The 22,433-nt window shown below is 48.4% G+C and overlaps 2 protein-coding genes across 3 annotated transcripts in view; both read right to left on the bottom strand.

Annotated features, from left to right (window-relative positions):
• GSN (gelsolin) overlaps positions 1-10,324 on the bottom strand; it is a 54,500-nt gene extending 44,176 nt beyond the window's left edge. Inside the window, exon 1 of the mRNA XM_013047374.2 lies at positions 10,215-10,324. The gene's annotated coding sequence lies outside the window, so the exon portion shown is untranslated. The remainder of the gene's footprint in view (positions 1-10,214) is intronic.
• Positions 10,325-19,859: 9,535 nt separating this feature from the next.
• LOC101680262 (translation initiation factor IF-2-like) overlaps positions 19,860-22,433 on the bottom strand; it is a 42,381-nt gene continuing 39,807 nt past the window's right edge. The window contains exon 4 of one of the 2 annotated variants that reach the window (XM_045082334.1): positions 19,860-20,299. The gene's annotated coding sequence lies outside the window, so the exon portion shown is untranslated. The remainder of the gene's footprint in view (positions 20,300-22,433) is intronic. The other variant, XM_045082336.1, reaches the window with a different exon arrangement.

Raw genomic sequence — 22,433 nt, 5'->3', positions numbered from 1 at the left:
GTGAGCTCTGCCAGTCTGCTCTGCCTCTGAAATCCGGTCCTGGCACATGAGGTGGCAAACAGCAGGACCAGTGGATTTATATGCTAGATGAGTGAACGAAGGACCAGCCACAGTGGCCCCACAGTGGATTGTTCATCCCAGCCCTTTGGCCCCCTGCCTTTCAGGGAGAAACTGGATGTTCACCCTTCCTCACTCCCCAGAGCCCCAGTCATCCACATTCAAGGGTCAGCTAAGCAAGCTGGCTCCTACCTACACTGGAAAATTCTCTGCCCAGACCAGCTTCTCTAAGCCAAGAAGAGAGTCCAAGATCCCAAATGCAGTGTGGCCCTATAGGCTGCGGGGATTAAGACACCAATGAGCCCTGTTCTCAGCTGACAGCCAACGGCCCAGGCATTCCCAGTGCATTTCTGCATTGTGAGTGGCATACACAGCAAAGCAGGGGATCTGAAAAAGAGGCTGGTGTCCACGCCACCTCCGTGGGCCTTCCTCCGAGAGTTCTGCCTGGAATTTCCTGGTTCCACGGGGTAGATCAAAGCAGAGGTGGGTTGTATTGTGTTCCTGCAAGTGACTAATGACCTCTCAGTTTCTGTTAACTGTGTGAGGACAAGCCATTGAAATCCAGCCTGCTTCTCCTGTACACACCTCCAAACCACACCCTCATCCTCACTGGGGGTGCTACATTTCTTCCCGAATGTAATGTGCTCCTCCCCTCGTGTTCCCCATCTCAGCAACAGCAGGATCAACCACCAAACACAGCCCCGGCCAGATCAGACACCAGGACACCACCCTCCTCCACCTCCCCTACTCTGTCACTCATGCCTTTAACACTACCTCCTCTGGCCCTGCTGGTTCTACTCAAGTGCATCCTCTCGTCCCCACCCCACTGCCAACATCCAGGTCCAGGTACCACCACCCATCATCTGGGCTTGGTTCCTAATTGGTCTCCCCCACCCCCTCTCTCCCCTACGGTGCGAGCCCCGACCACATCACTCCTCTGCTCAGACTACCATGATTCCCATGGCAGAACCCCAAAGATAAAGTCCAACGTCCTCAGGGAACTTGTCAATGTCCTTCACAATCTGCCGCTGCCGGTCCCATGAGCTTCAGCCTCTTCAGTTCTTGTCTTCCGCCCACACCCCTCCAAGCCCCAGCCCGACAAAGCTGCACTCTGCCCCCTGAGTCTGCATGTAATCTACACACAGAGTCTTGTCTGTTCTAGAACTCTCTTCCAACCCTATTCTTCATTTCTCCTTCCACTCATGATCAAGCCCAGTTTCCTCCAGGAAGCTTGCTCTAGCCTCCCCTCCCACATAGGGTGAGCTCCTCTGAGCTCCCACAGGCCTCTAGTCTTCCCTCTCACACTGGATTACAGTTCGATTCCCGGTTAGCTTCCCCCATTAGACTAAGATCTGCCCCCATGGATCCCAGCACCTAGCTTAGGGCTGGGGCCACCACAGCTCAAGAGTCATCAAAGGAAGAAACTAGTAAATCACATGCATGCACACATGCATATACACATGTGCATACGTGAGTAAACATATACTCATGCACGTGTGCACATTAAGACAGCTAAAAGTGCAGGTGCTGCCACCTATGGGCAAAAAGAGCATTACACTCTTCCCCCAGCTCTGGAAGGGAGGAGGTCCGGAGATGCAAATTCAGCTGCGTTCTGCATTAACTCCAGCTAACTCCAAGTTGGTCTGTTTTCCATTCTGGACCTTAAGGCTGCAGCAACTTAAAAACAAGGTCCACAAACCACTGACTCTATTCCACCGCCCACATGCTCCAGAGGGAGCCTTCAAGAGAGATGTTTCCTTCCAGCACTCACCATCCTAGTCTGGGGCCCTCAGGGCGCCTGTTTACTGAATTATATCTTAGAGAAGGGGAGAAGGCACAGTCTGTTAGCGCTGTCCACCAGTGTAGAGGCTGGCCTTTGGATACAGCACTCCCTGTTGGTGGTATTGTGCAAGTCACCAGGAACCCCATATGTCTAGGTGGCTGAAGAGGAGCTTTCTGCCCTGGGGGTAGGGGTAGGGGTGGGACGGGGAGGCTGAAGCCCGAAGTGTTTCTCTCCTAAAAGACTGCTCCCTGCATCATGGCAGGACTTTCAGATTTGGTGGGAGAAACACGGTATCAGCCTAGCAATCCCAGAAGGGTTCAAATGGCCGCCCCAACGACAACACTGCTTTTCTGATCACCTACCAGGATTGAACTCTTTACAGACAGCCTGTCTCATACTCATGATACTCTGCCAGGCAGATAGCATGGTTCCTATTTTGTGAAGGGAGGATACAAGCTCAGAGAGGTGAAGTAATGTGCTCAGAGTCACACAGCTAAGATGTCTGCCCAGTTCCCACCAAGGCAGGCTGCCTTCCCGACTTCTTGGTCTCGCTAAATTTTAGGCATTAAGGCTAGATCTCTTGCATAAAGAAGCACACAAAGCTTTGGTTACTCTAGATCGGGGTTAGCAAACTTTTACTGTAAAGGACCAGTTAGTAAATATGTTAGGTTTTGCAGGCCCCATACCGTGTCTGTTGCATAGTCTTCCTTGTTTGGTTTTAGGTTTGGGGTTTTGGGGAGTTTTCTTGTTGGGGTTTCTTGTGTGTGTGTTTTTTTTTTTTTTTTACAACATTGTAAAACAATGTAAAAATGACTCTTAGCTCAGAGGCATGCAATCACAGGCTGTGATACAATATAGCCTCCCCAGAGCTGTAGTTTGCAGCCTACAGACTCGAGTAAAGAATGTCTATAATCTTAAGTATAAAAACTTCTGATGGAAATAGTTAAGATGAATGCAAGTGTTTCTCCTGCTTCAGATGGCTTCCTGCTGAGTTGCTCTCTCCTCAAGAAGGGCTCTACCTCGCTCTGCAATTAGGCAGCAAAATATTTCAAGGGCTGTTCAGATTCTAGAAACTCAGCTGTGGACTAAACAGTTTGACTCTGCACAGAGAACAAAAGCGAGAGGCAAATTCGATGGGTGGAAAGAACCTCTGCCATGAGACATTAAAAGATCTAGACTCTGGTCTGGGCCCTTCACAAGGGATTTATTTATTTATTTATTTATTTTTTTTAATTTTTTTTTTTTTTTTTTAAGATTTTATCTATTTATTTGACAGACAAAGATCAGAGGCAGGCAGAGATGGAGGGGAAAAACAGGCTCCCTGCCGAGTAGAGAGCCCGATGAGAGGCTCCATCCCAGGACCCTGAGATCATGACCTGAGCTGAAGGCAGAGGCTTAACCCACTGAGCCACCCAGGCGCCCCCTTCACAAGGGATTTAGAATCTTACTGTGCAAAGTGTGGTACCTGACCCAGCAACTTCTGCTTTACCTGGGACCTCATCAGAAATGCAGAGCCTCAGGCCCCATTCCAGACCTAGTTAACCAGAACCTGAACTTTCACAAAATGCCCTGGTGATCTGTGTTCACGGTAAGTTTGAGATCTGCCAGAATATCTTGCACGTCCAACTGCAAGAAAGGGTTTAAAGACATCTTTCTTTATGTCATAGTGTTAAGTCTCTGATCTATCATCTGCACTAGGGACTCAAAAAGCACCCCGTTTTGGACCATAGCCTGCAACTGGATCTTTAAATTAAACCTTTGGCTGGCAGAAAAGTAGTAGGAGGAGAACCAAAGAAGGTGCCACGCCCCCATTTCACAGTGGCAGTTGGGAAGAGGGGCAAGTCAGAGGGGGAAATGGCTTTCCCAAGCCATGCTGCCAAGGAAAACAAGAGGTCTGACCACGATCAAGTTGCTTCATCTTCCCAGGCCTTGGGTTTAATAAATGAACTCTCATTTGGGTTTAGATGAGAACTTTTGAAATCTCACCAGTGGTGGACTAGCAACCAGGGGACTCACTATGTGTTTTACAGCAACTGTTGTCTCCGGGCCTGAGTATTCCTGAACATGAAGTAAAGGGTGGGGCCGGGGAATTCCCAAGGTCTACCTGTAATCTAGAAACCATTTCCAGGCAAAAAGGCAGTGAGGAGCAGAGCCTTCTGCTGATGGTCACCACAGTCCCAACCGAGGTCTCGGGGCTGATAACACCAAGTCAAGCCCGACCATCCTAAGCGTGGAGGTAGAGCAGTGACCTGACTCAAGTTCAAGGTCATATAGCAAGTCCCAGGCAGAAACTGGAAATGAGAACAGGCTTCTCTCTGCTTCCTCAGTCTGGAACTCTAATTGTTATCCTTACCGACGTCGTACTGTGCAGATGTATTTCCTAAATAAAAGACTGAAGTACAATGTTCTGAGGAAATGGTCCCTGTGCCTTCTAGTAAAACAGCTAGAACTTTGATAATCAGCCTTTGGTGCTGCATCAAGAAGGCTGCTGCCCTCACGAACGGCTGGTGGGAGTAAGAGTTGCTGTGCCCTCTAGGCTGCAATTTGACAAAATGCTGCAAAAGCTGTAAAATGCATCATTTTGACCCAGTAACTCCATTTCTTGGGCTCTCTTTTGGGAAATAATGAAAGAAGACTAATTTATATATGAGGATGTTCATCACAGCATTGTTTATAAGCTGCCTAAATGCCTGCTAACAGAGGAAAGTGAACCATGGTATATTCCCACTTAGATACAACAGAGGGATGAAAAAGCAGGTTGGCACATATCATTAATAATAAAAAATAAAATTTCTTTTTTTTTCACAACTAAAATGCATTATTTCATTTCTTTAATCCCCTGGACTATAAGAATGAAAGATTTTAAATAGAAATAGACATGTATTTATCTACTTAGGTAGAGAATACTTCTCAAACTCTTCTAAAAGTTAAATGTACAGTCCTTAATAACATGAGAAAATATTTATGTCCTCATGCTGGAAAAAAAGTCAGAATAGAAAAGTTATAAAAGTGATATGACCACAATTATATAGGGGTAAAAAAAAAAAATGTGCTGCAAATGTCAGGAAGGAAATGCCTCCAAATGTTAGCAGGAATTATCTCACATTGGCAGAATTATGGACAGCTCTTATTTTTTTATTTGCTAAATTTCCTTATCTTAAGCATTCGTTATAATTAGAAAAGGAAGGGGGAGGGGGAAAGCCCTTGGAGGAAAGGAGGAAAAAGCACCCCATTTCTCATGAGTATGTCACCCATCCCACTTAGCCACTCCCCCAAAATCAACTAGTATGTATAGTGTGAGGGCCCAGGCTCACCATCTCACTTACAGAAAGGAGATTAAGGGCCAGGCCTCACCCTGAAGGCTCACATATACCGTCTAGCCTTTGCTTGGCAAATAAGCCAGACCCAGATGATATCCTCCTTGAGGCTGGAACATAATAATGCTATTTGTTTAATCAGTGTAGCAAGACAAATGAATCCACTCCCATTGGTGTGGCTCCTTCACTGAGTTCCCTGAGACCCTATGACTGAAACCTTTTCTGGACCCCCCTGGGAAAGAGCAGGTTTCAGGGATCCTATTATCCCTTAGTCTAAGCACTGAATGCAAGAGGAACAAGAGGTTCCTTCTGAGGCAGAACAAGCAAGGCCCCATTAGGGCCTAGGATAGGGAGCCAGGAAGGAACCTAAATGGCCTCGAGGCCCCTGGGAGCTCCCACCTCAACTTGACCTTCCTCATCGACAACTTAGAACCCATCACGACAACCTCAGGGCTATTGTGAGGTCAAAGAAAAGAAGGTAAATCACTAAGTCTCTCTAGGCTGAGCCTCAGTTTCCTTGTCTGTGAAATGGAGTCAGTATCTCTTCCCTCACAGGGCTGGGAAAAGACTAAACAAGACGGTGAACGCACACAGCAAGCTTGCTTCCTACAGTGGCCATGATTCTTACTGCTTGTAAGCGGGGAATAAGACCCATAAATGACTCTCAGCCTTCAACTTCCTTTTCTGCACTGTGGAGCTAACAATTGAGGCCACAGAGACCAAAGTCATGAACAATAGCTGGTGCTGGTGGAGGTTAAACCTAACGACTGCTATGGGCTCACTTTGAGGTCCACATTCATGTGTTGAGCACAAAGCCCTCTGACTCAGAGACCATCAGAGCCAGCAAAGCCTGATATTATCCTGCCCACCCTCTAGTGCAGGGTGGACCCTGGGGCCCAGAGAAAGACATGCATTAGGACAAGTCACCCAGTACTTTGTCAGTGGCAAAACCAGGACCTAAGTCCAGGCCTTCTGCTCCCCAGCCTTACCCACCCCGCCTACTGATTTTCTCTTTTCTGCCCTCAAATTGCTGATGTGGTCCCGGGGCAGGGCAGGGGAGAGCAAGCATATGGTAGGGGAGTGTGGGGTGGGAGGGCCAGGGAGGACAGCAGGAACCCAGCATGCCTGTGGTCTACAAACTCACAAACCACATCAGGCTGAAATACGACACACGCTCACTCAGTTGAAAGGGAGGAGAGAGTTGTATTTAACATACCCGGGCTGCCTAAAAACTGCTCTCTCCCTTTCCCCTCCTGAAAAATGCATACCTCCTGGGACCTGTTTTTCCTTGTTTCTGCCAAAGGGCAGGGAGATGGTCCTGGCTGGGACCCCAACTCACGGAGTGACCTAGGGTGAGGGATCTTGTGTTTTCTCAGCCTTGAAACAGAGGGGAGACAGACGGACCTATTCTCTGGTGTCCTGTTGATAGTAGAGAAAAGGATGAGTTTCCCAACAGTCCTGCTGGGAGGCCCTTCAGACCTCTCTGATGCAGGGCTGAGCTCTGCAGGCTATGCACACAGCCACCATGAACACCCCAGCAGTCTCAGTATACCAGGACTACAAGGAAACTTCAGGGTAAAATTCAGGGATGAAGAGCCAGGCTCTGTAATCAAAACTCCAGAAAGCGGGAGCCATCATCTTATAACGACAAAACCGGAGGCACGTTATTTAGACTCAGGTCCCTCATCTGCAAAAGGGGAAATAGTAATGCCTATCTCAGAAGAACACTTGTGAGGAATCAAGGGAATAATCAATGTCCCCATGATTGGAATACTAAAAGGTAGCTTTTTGTTATAATCATGCCAGCCAACATCACCCCCATTTTACAGATGAGGAAACAGAGGCCCAGAAAGCCAGGACTTGCCAAAGGTCACTTAGAAGAACTAAGGCTGCCAAATCATTCCCAAATCAGTGCTTCTAATTCTTCTAAGGCCTGTGGTTTCTCCTAAGTAAATACACACACTCAGAGGCTGTAAACACAGACTGTAAAGTTTGCTTGAAGAAAACCAGAGACCAAAGCCTCAGCAAAAGACTAAAGATCATGTAGAGAGATCATTGCAATAACCTACCTGGCAACTTATTATTATTATTTTTTTTTAAGAGTCCAACATGGGTCTTGAACTCATAACCCTGAGATCAGGACCAGAGCTGAAATCAAAACCTAGGCTGAGATCAAGAGTTGGACGTTTGGGCGCCTGGGTGGCTCAGTGGGTTGAGCCGCTGCCTTCGGCTCAGGTCATGATCTCAGGGTGCTGGGATCGAGTCCCGCATCGGGCTCTCTGCTCAGCGGGGATCCTGCTTCCTCCTCTCTCTCTGCCTACTTGTTATCTCTCTCTGTCAAATAAATAAATAAAATCTTTAAAAAAAAAAAAGAGTTGGACGTTTAACTGACTGAGCCACCCAGGAGCCCCTGCCTGGCCACTTCTCAAGAAAGACCCAAACCACCCACAGCAGTAGCAGGAAAGTGACCGATGGCACTGGATGGCTAAGAAGCACAACGCATCCAATCAACAGCTCTTGCTCATCCCGGATTGCTGAAGTGCACACGCGGCTACGAACAATGGCTACCTCTGGAGAAAGAAGGAGGTCTGGAGGCATGACGTTTACACAACACTCTTCTTTGTGTTTGAACTTTAACAATATTTTTTCCCACTTCAAAAATAAGAAAAAAGAAAAAACAACAACACTGCAAAAACTCAAAATAATTTAGCAGCCTTATCCAGCAGCTATGAGCCTATTGTTTGCTTTTCAGCGAAATTTATGACAGGTTCTGAGACCTTTGGTTGGGCTTCCAGACTCTGCAACTCTGATCCACGCGGGTGGCCACTGCTCTGGTTCAGACCTGCACTCTCTTTCACTTGGATCATGCAACACCCTCCTCCGGATGCCCCTGCCTCTAGCTTGCCCGCTCCCATGCATTCCCTTTATCAGCCACCAAATTAGTGAGAGTTTTTATCCTTGTTCCGCTCAAAACCTTTCTCTGCTTCTCATTGCCTTCAGGATAAAGTCCAAACCCTTGGTTTACAATCTTTATTTACAGTCCCAATTTTTACAGCTGCACCCTTCCCTCATGGCCATTCTAGCCATGGACTGCTCAAGAAACCACAGTACCTTTGCATAAACTGTTCCTGTTTCTCAGAATGTCTTTTCCCTCAACCCCCTTACCTTCTGAGAACTTCCTACTTATTTCTGTGGTTGGGGTGGCCCAGACATAGTCACCCTTTATGGGTTGAAATAACTCTGTATTGAATGATTGTGTCGATCACTATGGATGGGAAGTATCTTGAGGATAGAGGGCTTTGTCCTCCTTGAGGCTTTTGGGCCCTCACAGAGCAAGGCACAGAACAGAGGCCCAGGCAAGTGTTGAACCAAGAAAGGAGGGAAGGAAGGAAATGCCCTGAGAAGCAAACCCTACAGCCTCCCCACCCACCCCCAGCTGCCTGCTTTCCTATGTTCATGTTAGCCTGTAATAAAAATAAAAAAAATAAAAAAAAATTATGGAAATTTCTGGAGTAAAGTTTCCTTTCCTGATTCACACGGAAACCTTGTTTGCTGCTGTGTAACTCCCCCCGGGTGCCAACCCAAGCTCCCCGGCTGTTTACAATTTCCCTGGCATTTATAAATAGCAAGGCCTCAGAAAGGAAAACGGAATTTCAAAGGAGCTGGATGCTGCCTGACCTCCCATCCAATCCTTTTTCCTCTGCTCTAAGCCCCTTCCCCTTCACATCCCCAAGAAACACCAACCAGCACCCACCAAATGTGTGGGAGGGGAGGGGCGCAGATGTCTTAATGAATGGAACACTCAAGAAAGAACAAAAAGCCCCACCAGCTAGAAGGACTCTGCCAAAGGCAAACTGGAACTGGGTCCCAGCCCTGCCCCTTCGTCACTGTGTGACTGAGCCCATCACAAGCTCTCCAGGCCCTGCCGCTCTCCGAGCTGCAGAATGGTCACTGTAAAATGCGGTGCAGCCAGCGGTCCCAGTGCGTGGGTAAGAAATGTGGTCCTGGGAGAACAGGCCATACAGGATTAAGTCCTTGGAAAGTGTCTAGGAGCGGAGGTAAAGCAGAGGCTCCTCCCCCGAGGCCGAGACTTCCACGAAGCCCGAGTTACCCCCAGGACAGCCCTAAATGCCTTTGGCTCTTCAGAGTTCTGGGTGTCTTAAAGATACCCTCTCCGCTCTGCTTAAGGGCGGGATAAAGGATGAGTGTATGTCTGGGCAGATGAAGGGCTACAATAGAAGCCAATGTCCCCTGTCCTCCCGAAGGCTCCCCCATCTTCCTAAAACTTGGGCTTGCCCCTGGCCACCGCCCAGAGCAGCCGGCCTGCACTGGACCAGGGGGACACTGCTGTGACCAGATTCGCGGGGGGGGGGGGGGGGGGAGGTGATTAGTCCCCAGAAGAGACAGGCGCCCAGGGAGAAAGGGAGAATCCAATCACTGTCGTCAACTCGGAGAGAAGTTTCCGTGTGAGTCAGAGAAAGGCACGTACTCTGCAGGGCCGAGGAGGAGAAGGCACCTTCACGGAACAAATGCAAGCAGATTTCAGAGGAGTACAAGGAAGAAGTTTCTAACAGTTCTGGGCCCCAAAAGAGGAAGGAGGTGGAGGGCTCCTCATCGCCCGGCAGAGCAGGCAAAGGCATTATTACCTTGGAGTCAAGGATCCGCTGAGCAGACTCCCCGACGGAGCCACCGCCCAACCCGCGGACACGCAGCTACCTGCAAGCCCGGGTGGGGTACACCGAGCGCGGGGGTGACCCCGAGCCCAGTTCCCTCACCGGCGGGGGCGGGGTCAAGGTTAGCTCAGGTGCTAGCAACATAGCGGGGCCTGTAGGTGGAGGCCCGACCCCCTTCTTCCCCTGCCCTAGACCCCCAATCCAACCCTTCTTGGTCCCCCAGAAGACTAGCAAGGTGAGGGAGGAAGCCCCTCTCCAGCGATGCCCAGCTGCAGGGACGAGCTCCAGACGCGGGCTGGCTCGCACCGCGGGGCAGGGAGAAGAAGGACCCAGATGCCCGGGATCCCCAAGATGTCCGGGGCTGCGGCCGCCCCCGTCCCCTACCTGCTGCTCAGGCGCTGGCGACGGCGGCTGCTGGGTCCAGCTGCGCTCAGCTGGTTCCGGACCGCGGGGCGGGGGCTCTGCGGTCGCTCCGACGCGGTGGGCAGGGCGCGGGCGGGAGCCGCCCTCGGGGCGGGGCGGGCCGGCCGGGCCGAGGGGGGGCGGGGTGGGGGTGGGGAGGAGCGGCGGCCCCTGCCCGCAGGCTGCTGGGAGGACGACGACTCGGGCTCCCGGCTGGCATTCGTCGAGGGCACCCTGTGTCTCTTTACCAGACGCCTCGCTACCTCCCCGCAAAGAAGGCACCCGGCCCTTCTAGGAATAAACTGAGTCTCGGAGCAAGGAGAGAAGATCTGCAGGAGGGTGGGGGGGCGGGGGAGAGACCCCGGGAGCTCCCGGGCTGGCTGGGCTGAGCTGGGGCCAAAGAGCTCAGTTGGGGTGGGCAGCGTGCCACGCTCAGCTGGGATCCACCGAGGCAGATTTCAGCTTCAGTGAGTTACGACTTCAGGAGGCAAAGCCCCCCTCAGGGGAGCGCGAAAGGGGCTACCCGCAAAAGCAGGGGAGGTGTGCAGGACCCACTGGACCAAATGAAAGAGAAAGTTTCCCAACTTCATTCAGAATGAAAGAACAAGAAATGCCAGGCGCATCCCTGTCCCTAAAACAGAAACTAAAGGGGCTTTGGAGTCAAATGGCCTTGGTGGGAAGTCTTGACACTTAATCAGTCCTGTAACTTGGGGCAAGTGACTTAATATTGGCAAAGTGTCATTTCCTCATTTGTTAAGTGGATATAATAATTGTCTCTTCATGGGGCTGTTGGGAAGACACAAGGACTCTCAGCACAGTGGCTGGTTCTGTGGATTCTCCATAAATGGAAGTTCTTAGCCAGTGTGATGCCAGATATTATTTTAGGTGATGGAAGAAATCCACATTGTCCAGAAGATGAGTGCAAAATCACTTTTAAACAAATGCGGTATTCTCTCCATCTCAACAGCATCTCACATGTGTTGGAGAAACAGCCACGTGTGATGGCAGGCACAGGACGGCCTCCAGTAGTCCTGCTGCAAAGATGGGTTTTCCCAGGCCTCTCTCAGCGGCTCTGTGGCTCCAGGTGGGGAGGACTCCCAGAGCAGGAAACTGGACCAGATGACCACGATGTCTGTTCCCAGCCTGGTGCTAGCAGCAGCCCCATGTTCAGCTGGGAATACCTCCTTCTCACACAAGGTAAAATATACGAAGTCAGTAATTGCCAGGTTCTGGGGATTGGAGCAGGAAAAGGTAGCATTCAAGGAGCAGAGGAGCCAGGAGCACCATACTCACTTCCTGGTCTTTCCTTCTTTTTTTCTTTTGGTTTTTCCATTGAGTAGCAGCCAGGGAAGCCACACAGCCAGGGGAATCCCAGCTCAGCTCTTCCACTCACTCCCGCCTCCCTTTCTAAAACCCAAGTAATTACAGGAACCATTCTCTGGACACCTCTGGGTGTCTGGGTGTCTGTCTGGACATGCTCATGGGCTACCAACATTTATCCTCACCTCCCCACCCATACCCCAACCCCCAGGTAGATGTTACCAGGTCCAGTTTTCAGATGAGGGGGCCAAGGCACCTTTGGTTAAGAGATATGGTTAAGTAGCTCTCCCAAGTTCACACAAGTAACAACAAACACACCTGAGTCCTTGGTCTTTCTCCTTTGAATATGTCCAATGTCATTCGCTGACACCTTTCCTGGCTTGGGAAACTCTACTCAGTCCTACTTTCCCTAAGAACTGAAGCAGGGCACTCACCCCAAAGAAAGGCTACACTCTCCCTCTGACATTCTCTGATTTTTCCAGAGGCTGCCTATGGTCCTGAGGAGAAAGGCAAAAACACACGATTCGGCTCTGAGCTCTTTGATTATAAAACCTGGCGCACACATGCCCCAGATTTGCCTAGTGTATCATTTTCAACTCCAGCAGCTTCTTTCTGGCCAAGAAGGGTAAACCTCTGAATCTGTGTCTCCACTGAACTGGAGAATATCAGATTGAGATGAAGGGTATTATAGAGAACATCTGGTCCAAGCCCCCACTAAAGAAATGGGGAAACTGAGGCCAACGGAGCACAGGTTAACAGAGCACATATAATCCTCTTAATTGCTCTACTTGGTACTGGAGAAGCACGTGAGCACAAGCTGCCTCCAGAAATAAAGAGATATTATGAGCATGATGCCAGTGATGACAAGTAATACTTCAACTGGAGGGCCACGCAAATGCCTAGTGCTTTGCCTGGCAGACATTCACAGCTGGTCAGGATAGATCTTGGCCTGACCTTTTAGTCAAGGTCAAGTTGCAAAGGATGCTAAGAAGTCTCCTCTGCCTTGGTATCTTCTTTCTTTAAAAAAAAAGATTATTTATTTGAGAAAGAGAGTGTGAGAGAGAGACAGCAGGAGAGGGGGTAGCGTCAGAGGGAGAAGCAGACTCCCCACTGAGTGGGGAGCCTGATGCAGGACTCAATCCTGGGACTCCAGAATCATGATCTGAGCAAAAGGCACACGCTTAAGCGACTGAGCCACCCAGGTGCCCCTCTGCCTTGGTATCTTATTCTCATTTCTTTCTAGACTCCTATTTGTACTCCTGTCTCCACTGGCTGTGGGCATTAGTGAGGCCTTTTTTGCTCTAGATCCTCACCTTCAGAGTGAAGACCTTCTTGTTTTGGATAATATGATCTCCTCTCATGGAAGAACTTTGATGTACCCTTTTGCCAGAAGACTGCCTCCCCCATCCTCCAGGAGTGGGGATGGGGGAAACAAAGGCCACCACTTGGGCTGTACAGTGGATAATTTGGGGTTGTTGATCCCCCTTGGATGCCTCTCCCCATCCACAGGAGTGGCCCTCACTTGGCATCTATGTTTATAGACTATCCACCCCACACCAAATACAGTTGATAGTATTAGTAGACACCAGAAGCAAGCAGGACTATCAGAATTTGGAAATAAAGTTTGGGATAGGGTGATTATGGTCAATTAACTGGGCCTGTGAGGGCTAGCCATCTCTGAAGGCTAAGACCGCCATTTTGAGGTGATCACCTTCCACAGAGAAAGCCAGTGAGGCCCACACGAAAAGGCAGGATGGATGTGAGTAAATCAGTGTGGAGAAACTCAGAGAGGAGAAGGTTGGATTGTCCAGGGAAGATTTTGGGATCCACTAGGGTTCTTTTGCAGACCTCTCCTGATGCTAGCCTCAGAAAAGTAAGTTATTAGGACAAGCATTTATTGAGCACTGAATGCTTTCTAGCAGATTCCTAGAAGCAGAGCACAAGATCAGGACTTTGTGCAAGCAAATGACTGAAGAGTGCTCTTGGGGATCCTGCAGTATCCCAAAGAGACCTTAGGGCACGATGTAGCTGGGCCTTGGGGTCAGCCGGATGTTGGCCTGAGCACACAGAGTACCTGGAAAGTGCTTCGACTCCATCGCCCGTCTGCTCATCTGCTTCATTGTTCGGCTTCCAATCGGACAAGCATCTCTGCTTTCCACAAAATGGCTTTTACCAGCAGGGAGCTGGAATCTTTGTCTGTGGCCCACAGGCTAACTTGGGTCACATGCCTACCCTTTATCCAGTGACTCCAGCCAGAGAGAAAGGCTCATATTGCACAAACCTGGCTGCTCCCACTGTAACCTGCAGATGGAGAGAAAGGGGGAGGGAGAGCCAGGCAGAGAAGATAGGATCACTAGACAGAGGACTCAGCTGGGCTTGAAAGGCTGGGAAGAGTTAAGACAAGAGGTAAGGAATGGGATGGAATCTTCTGCTCTGGGCACAGAATAAGCAAAGGTATGGAGGACGGAGGAAGACAAGCCTGGAAGAAGGGAAGAAGCCTGGGTCCCTCCAGTAATGTGCTAGAGCTAGCTTCAATCAGCTCCCCTAGCTAGCTGTTAAGTCTCCAGGAATTTTAACAACTGGTTGTTAAACGCAACCTGTCCGCAGCTGCACACAGCTGGCCCGGTGACGGTGTCATAACAAAATTAAAACTATAACTACCAGGTTTGGGGTGCTTACTGGTCACATTATGCCAATTTATTATGTCAATTAAGCCTATAGCTACCTCCTGCAAGTTAGGTATAATCTCCAATTTTTCAAATACATTAAACAGGCTCAGAAAAGATAAGCAACTTGCTTATGTTTCTTCAGTTGGGTGAGTAGGTCTGGAATCCAAGTCCAGGTGTGTCTCCAAATCCCAGGTTCTTTCTATAGCCAAATAGAAGAAGGTCAAGAGGAAGGTGAGGCTTCCTCCAGGCTTCCCATTCAGGATCAGGAATTATTTAATTTCATCTTGATCAGATGCGGGCCTGATGTTGGGCCCCTCCCTATAACACTTCATATAATGCTTTATGACAACGCGCTATTTCTATGGACGGTATCTGGAGTTGTTTAAGAAATGTAGATCTAGAAGAAGGATTATAAACTGCTGTGCTTCAGAAATAAGAAGTAATTCATAAAACCCCGTACACACATACACACACCCATACAAAAAAAAAAATCTTTGAGGCAGTGCTATTTTTGTATTCTTTCATGTACCCACAGAAGAAGTTCATGTTCTGTGTTTTTTCCTTACTTATTATTTACTTACTGCTTTTTTGAGTACGAGTTATGTGCCAAGCCCTGCGTTTAGGGCTAAGGGCATAGAGATGAATCAGCCATAGACTCAACCCTTACAGGGCCTGTGGCCAAGGAAACAGACAATTACAATAGGGTGTTATAGGAACTATGATAAAGGAAGCTCAGGTAGGGTTGGAAGGAGGCTGGGGGTTGCAGACAGGGTCCAAGAAGACTGCAAATAAGGAGATGGGCCAGGCCTTGTAGGACACCTCCCAGGGCTTCAGCTTCTTCGTCTGATAACTGAGTCCACATCCAGGAGTTGTAGAAAAATGAAATTATCCATGTCCACCATTTGCTGCATAAAAAGGGCTCTGTAAACAGTAACTGGTATCATTACAGGAACCCCATAGGAAAGGCACAGAGATGCTTAGGATGAGAGAGCATGCGCTAGCATGTCTGGAACACAGGGTACTTGTTCTGATTTCGAGAAGATGGAACCAGGCAGCAAGAGGCCAGCAGCACTCACAGGAGCCTGCCCCAGGCATTCCCTCCCTGGACACTAACCGCAAATTCCTCAGATTGAAACTATTCTCATTCCCAGTTCTGAGAGGGAGAGATGGAGGCTCAGAGAGGTGAAGTCACTTGTTTACGTTGCACAGCTGGGAAACGGCAGAGGTGGGATGAGAACTGAGATTTCACTCCAAAGCCAATCTCCCGTGTGGGACTGAGAGCGTGCCAGGCAGAAGGGATGGGGCACTGGGAAGCTGTCCGAGGCTCTCATGCAGGAGACGGACACTGTTGGGGCCAGCTCAAGAAGAAGTTTCCATGGAAGGGGACAGGGGCCCACTGGCCCCACAGCCCGGGCTGGCCAGGGATTTAGCAGAAGAGCTGGCTTTTGTTCTAGATGAATCAGCCCAGCTGTTTCTGAAAGCCCAGCCCCACTCTTCTGGGCTCAACGGACCAGAAGGCATTCAGCTGTCCCCGCAGGTCACCAGTGGGGTGGGAGGGGGCAGTACTCTGTCCACTGGACTGCACCATTTACAGAGAGTTATATTATCACAACACGAAACAATGGGCTTTTTTTTTTTTTTTTTTTTAATCTTGTGCTGCATCTCCAGCCACAAGTTGTAATGGAAACACAATCAGGCCAGCAAAGCATTACCTTCTTTGGAACACGGAGAAGCTAAAAAAGAAAAAAAGAAAAAAGAAAACCACCCATAATAGCTGATTGGATTATTGGATTAAGGTTTTAGTCAAAAGCTGGCCTGGGTGCTCCACTCTGTGCCTCCTCCTTTCCCTTCTCCCTATTCTGTTGTGTTTCTCTTCTTCTCCCCGGGGCCCCTTCCTCCCTCTCCTCTTCTTTCTCACCACGATTACTGCACTGGCAGCACTTCGCTAGAATCCAAAGAGCATTGCCTGGGGAATTCAGACACCTGAGTTCACTCCCTGTCCTACCTTCTTCTTACAGAATGGTCCAGGGCAAGTCACTCACTCCTCTGGGCCTCCATGATCCCATCTGCAAACTGGGATCTTGGAAGTAACAACCCCCACCCCAGGAGGGGTTAGACCTGGCTCACAAAACCAGGGATTTTTCAGCCCCTCCTTCTGCTGCACTGGCCCCAGGGAGAGCGGGAGGGCATCTGCCTCCTAAGATCTAGTAAACTGTCCTTCACAACATTAGACTTTAGGTCCAATCACTCTACCTTGTCTCATTTCACATCTGCCATTTCTAGACATTCACATCTGACATTCAGACACTCACAGTGCAAATGTAATCATTTCATTTCTTTGTTTTCCAAATCAAAGTCACAGACTTGAGAAACCCAAGTTTCTCAAGTGTTTCCCTGATGGAGCTTTTCGCTCCTCCTGAATGTTCCCAAACTCCAAGACGGAAGCGCCCCAGCAGGGACAGGGTCAGCCCACATCCACAGCAAGCAGTAGTCTGGAGTTCTGCTTGCTCCCTGGTGCACCGTCTTGCTATTTTACCCCAACCCAGACAAATGACCCTGCAGATCCAGGTCCCTGGGCAGGTGCCAGGGACCTCCATGAGCTGTCCCACTGCCTCACTGCTTAGCCCACAAACACACTCAAGTTTCTCCTACAAGTTACTCCTACAGCCATCCTATGAGGTCCAGGCCTGCCAGTCTCCATACCACAATCTGTCTGCAGGCTCGCCCTTAGAGAATTCCAACGTCCCTCTTTTTTTTCCTCCAAATGCCCTGTGTGTCCCCCTTCAAGGACGAGGGAGCAACCTTCAGGCAACTAAAGGTGAATTACCCCAAGAGGACTTTTAAGTTCCTTTTTCTCTAGAAATGAAAAAAGAAAAACAGTTACATCTTCAGCAAGCAATTTATGAACCTCTTTAAAAGTATACAATGGAATCATGGCATGAATACAATAGGTTTGGTTTTCTGGAACCCATGGAAAGCTACAGGAATCTTATGTGGCAAGGGCCATGGTTTGGAGAGCTTTACATTTTGTCCCCATCCCGACAAATACCAGCTTCTGGCACTGGCGGCCACATAGACCTGGCCTTGCTTTGTCTCTCCGGCTTCGTCTCATCTCCTCCCCTCTCTGCCACTGAATCACGGGCTGCTCTCCCAGTCTGAGTGGATCCTACCTTCTGTCAGCGAAATCTCAGTTCTCTCTCTCGGGACAGCCCATCTCCACGATCCCCCCCTTTGACTCTTTCCTACATGTACAGAGTCGGTTTGGAGGGACCCTCCTTGGCAAAGCCTTCCCTGACTGCTCTGGGCTGTATCATCTTAGCTGACCCTCCTGGCTCCCACAGTCCCCTGTGATGTGTCCATCAGAGCACCATCTGGAAAATCTGTCCTGTTATTCTTCATCCCAGAGCACTGCTTAATCCCCTTATAAATGATGGCTATTTTTAATTGTTTAATTACCAGATTGCTTACTGTCTCCCCCATTAGACTGTGAGCTCCTTGAGGACAGGGCAGACAGCTCATTCTCTTCTTGCCTGTGAAAGTGCCCAGCACAGCAGCCTGGACAGAGCAAACCCTCACTGCACACGCACCGGATTGAAGTGAAATGGCACTCGTGACACTGTGTTATAATTTCTAGTCCTACCAACAAACCCCTCATGGGCAGGGACCAGGTGTGGCTGGCCCTTTTCTCTTTGTGTCCAGCACAGAACTTGGCACATGACAGGTTAGTAAATGTGGCATGAATGAATGAATGAATGAGTGAAATTAGTTAAAAAGACTAACATAAAGGCAGGGTGAACAAATGATCAAATGAAGGAATTCCAAATAACTTTTCTGAAACAACCAATTGATAGCTGTTACTTTCACTGTTGGAAATAAATATACGTTTCCTCTCTTGATTCTGTTCACTAGTACTGTTGGAAAAAAAAATCATAATGGAGTCGGTCAAGGCTAACCTTTAAAAAACAATCACCACAGAAATCCAATGACTGGAGCAGCCTCTTAATGAATAGACAAGACACTGATATCAATTTACATTAATTAGTAAGGCTAAGATGCCCTCTTAAAATGTCTGCTTCCTTAACCTTCTAGATTTGTATCAAATGTCACCCCTTAGCTTTTCCAAGTTTCATATTTAAAAGAAAAAAACTATTCCCTATAACAACACTGATGTGTATGTGTGTGGAAGAGGGGGGGACCTACTGTTTCTTCTCTACTATTCCCACAGACCTTCACTTCTGAAACCAAATGTGAGGGGTTTTCCCCACACTGACCAATTCTGTGATGCCAGGTGGGTGTCCTACAATCCAGTTCAGGTCTGACACTGTCTGGAGATAGCATTAGAGCCCACCCGCAGGTTAGGGTTCGTTTCCACATAACTGTCCCCACCCCATTTCGGATGCCAATTGCTAGCATAGGTCTCCAGGCTGTAAACTCAAGGTTCCTACCACCCCATTCTCAGGTTCGATAACTTACTGGACCGGCTCACAGAACTCAGGAAAACAGTTGACTTACTAGGTTACCAGTTCCTTAGAAAGGAGACAACTCAGGAGCACCCAGATAAAGGCTTGCATAGAGCCAAGTGTGGAGGAAGGATAAGGAGCGTCCATGCCCTCCCGAAGCACTAAGCTCTCAGCACCTCCGTGTATTCAGCAAACTGTAAGCACCCCGAACCCCACAGTGCAGGGATTTTAATGGAGACCTTATCATGTGAACACGATCAATTATTAACTCAGTCTCTAGTCCTTCTCCGCCCTTCAGGGGCTGGTGGGGTGGGGATGAAAGTTCCAAGTTTCTACTCATGCCTTGGTCTTTCTGGTGACCAGCCCCCACCTGAGGCTCTCTAGGAGCCCACCGAGAATCTCCTCCTTAGAACAATAGATGCTCCTATGGACTGGGAAATTCCAAGGGACTTAGGAGCCCTGCATCAGAAACTAGGGTCAAAGAACAAATATTAGAACAAAAGATGTTCTTAGCACCTCTATCACTTAGGAAATTACAAAGGTTTTTAGATTCCTGGCCAGAAGCCAGGAACAAAGACCAAAATATATATTACTTGTTATGTCCCCATATCACAGTGTTTGTTCCATAACCGATGTATATTTAAATGCTCATGATATTAAAAATACAGCAATGACTTAAAATGTCTTCAATATAGTCTTTAGTTTGGGGGCATCTGGGTGGCTCCGTCGGTGAAGTGGCCTGCCCATGATTTTGGCTCAGGTCATGATCTCAGGGTGGTGGGATCAGAATCTGAACTCAGCACGGAGTCTGTTTGTCCCTCTCCCTCCCCCTCTGCTCCCCACTGCGGCCCCCGCCCCCCACCCCTGGCATGCACACACTCTCTCTCCTTTCTAAAATAGATAAATAGGGGCACCTGGGTGGCTCAGGTGGCTCAGTTGGTTAAGCATCTGCCTTAGGCTTGGGTCATGATCCCAGGGTCCTGGAATTGAGCCCCATGTTGGGCTCCTTGCTCAGCAGGGAGCCTGCTTCTCCTTCTGCCCCTCCCCTCCACTTTCTCTCTCTCTCTCTCTCAAATAAACAAAAAAAAATCTTTAAAAATAAATAAATAAATGAAATCTTAAAATATACATATAGTCTTCAGTTTTAAGTAAAGTAGCCATATTTCCTCAGCTTTCCTAAAGTCAGAACACGGCAACTGATACAGGAATGACAATAATCAGAAACTTAAGCTCAGGATGTTCTAGAACTTTCTAGATGGGAAGTCCGCACACCCACAGTTATTTCTCTTTTTACATAGCTGTGACCACCATTTCTAAATGATCATACGTACAGCTTTCTTCCACCTGATTAGATTATTTAGCAACTGTTTTCCCCTATTGTGATATATTCTTTATTTTCTCCTCACCCTCACCTGTAATCAGCTGTAATCACTTCCTCTCTTACCACACCTCGCCAGGGCTCTGGAGAGTTCAGTGGATGGGAGGAGGCTTTCTGGCAGGTGAGAGGGAACACTCTGGAGTCACATACCTTCATGGAACCCTGGTTCTGCCATTTGCTTGTTGTGCCACCTTGGGCAGCCTCCTTGTCATCTGGACCCTCAGTGTTCCCATCTGTAAACTGGAAATAATAGTGCCTTATGCAGAGGTGGCATAAGGATTCACTGGGTTTTAAAAAATGCACGTGTGATTAGTCATCCAGTGCCTGGCACACAGTGGCTCTTAATAAGCAAGAGCTGCTGTCATTATTGCTATCACCCTTTCTCTACTTTGCTTTTCCATGGCATTCATCCACCATCATTACATAACTGTCACCAAATGGTTTCCTGTTCTTTTCTCTTAGAGGTAAGGCTATCAGTACATCCTCAGGAAGACCACCTCTCCGCCCCCGCCCCCCGCCCCCCAGCAATGATCTCTTCAGATTACAGTGCCAGGAAGAGCCAGCATGGCCGCCAAGCTGCTTCCTCTCGCTGCCCGGTGAGCTCCTGATTCTGTTCAAGCCTCACCTTCACGAGGCCTTCTCTGACCCCCGGAGGGTGAATCTCCCTGGCCCCATTTCACCTCGAACATACCACTCCTTCACAAGGCCTCTCCCTCCAACCCAATTTCCACCCGGCCCCAGAAGACTTTCCTAGGAAGACATGCCCAGCACTGCGTAGGAAAACAGTGGCTAGCGAGAGTGGTAACTGGCACAAGCCCACAGATGGGCAAGTGGAATAGTTATCATTCTCTTTGAGCCAGTGTTTCCACAGCTAGGAATTTCTTTTAACAGGTGTGCTCCGAAAATGTGCAAAATGGTATGTGGACAGGGTTATCAGGGCAGTGTTCCCTACAGTAGCAAAAAAGCTTGAAATCAGCTACCCATCTGCCAGTCGAGGATTATGTAAATAAATTATGTAATATGCAGTCACTGGAATATCATTCCCAAACTATACCTTTAAGTGAAAAAAAAAAAATGGTGCAAATCAACACGTATGGAATGCCAGCACGTATGTGTGAAGAATAATAAGGAAGAGAAAGAACAGACAGAAGTGTTTGCTTGAACTTAAATAAAATACTTTATAAGTATACATAAGAAACTGGTGACGTGGGTTGCCTCTGGGGAGACTGATGGATGATGGATGGCACTTAGAGGAGATTTTCTGTATATACCTATTGTGGCCTTTGAATTTCTTTCTTTTTCTTTTTTTTAAGATTTTATTTATTTATTTACAGACAGAGATCACAAGTAGGCAGAGAGGCAGGCAGAGAGAGAGGAAAGGAAGCAGGCTCCCTGCTGAGCAGAGAGCCTGATTTGGGACTCGATCCCAGGACCCTGGGATCATGACCTGAGCTGAAGGCAGAGGCTTTAACCCACTGAGCCACCCAGGTGCCCCTGGCCTTTGAATTTCTAAACCATGTAAATCATCATCTATTCAAAGTAATAACAGTAACAAAGAAAACACAGGTTGTGAGACACAAAAATATTGCTAGATGAGCTTGTTACTAAAGAGATAGTAGAAGAATTCACCTCCTGCAGAAAATTGCTCTTAGGTTGAGGAAAAACCCTTATAAGGGCCTTCCTGTTGTGCCCAGAGCCCAGTCTGGAGGGGAAAGGTTAAAATCATTAGATAGTAAAGGATGACCTCTTCAGGTGAAGAGGTAGTTCTGATTTGAAGCAAATCTTGACCCAAGGAAACTGGGAACACTGGGAGAGAAAAGGAAAGAAAAAGGTCTAAATAAGAATAAGAAATAAGAATGGACGACCCTCAGGGCTGAGATGGCTCCCCCTCCTGGTGTGAGGTTGAAAGCCTTTAGGGCCAGTGACTTGTTTTAGGGGGAGCCAAATCTTTCTCTTGTATGAGTGGCAGGGTGGGAAAGCTCAGGCTGGCTTAGAACCAAGCCAGGATGTAGCTGCCTCCCTTTCTTTGTCTCTAACTATTTTCTCTCCTGTTATGCAGCTTCTATGTTGAGTCCTCCCCACCCTTAAGAATAGAGAAATCTTTTCCCTTTTGGGTCTGTTTGTATCAATTGCTGATGACCTAGGCTGTAGACTTAATAGATCATCCACTCTTCTGTTAAAGAACTAGACAGCAGGAACTAGAACAGAGAAAGAAGGAAGTACTATGGAGGAGACCAAAGGGAGAATGCAAGATTTAGTGATCAGAGGATTGGAGGAAGGGAAGAAAGTGACGGGGGAGTTTGCCACAAGTTCCCCACTGGTCTGGTTGCTGATCCGGGCCAGTTTACTAAAAAGGAGGAAGACCCAAAGATCA

This window comes from Mustela putorius, unplaced genomic scaffold (genome assembly GCF_011764305.1).
Source record: "Mustela putorius furo isolate JIRA1106 unplaced genomic scaffold, ASM1176430v1.1 tig00000596_pilon_pilon_pilon, whole genome shotgun sequence".
Classification (NCBI taxonomy): Eukaryota; Metazoa; Chordata; class Mammalia; order Carnivora; family Mustelidae; genus Mustela; species Mustela putorius.
This window is presented reverse-complemented; position numbering and strand designations above follow the sequence as displayed.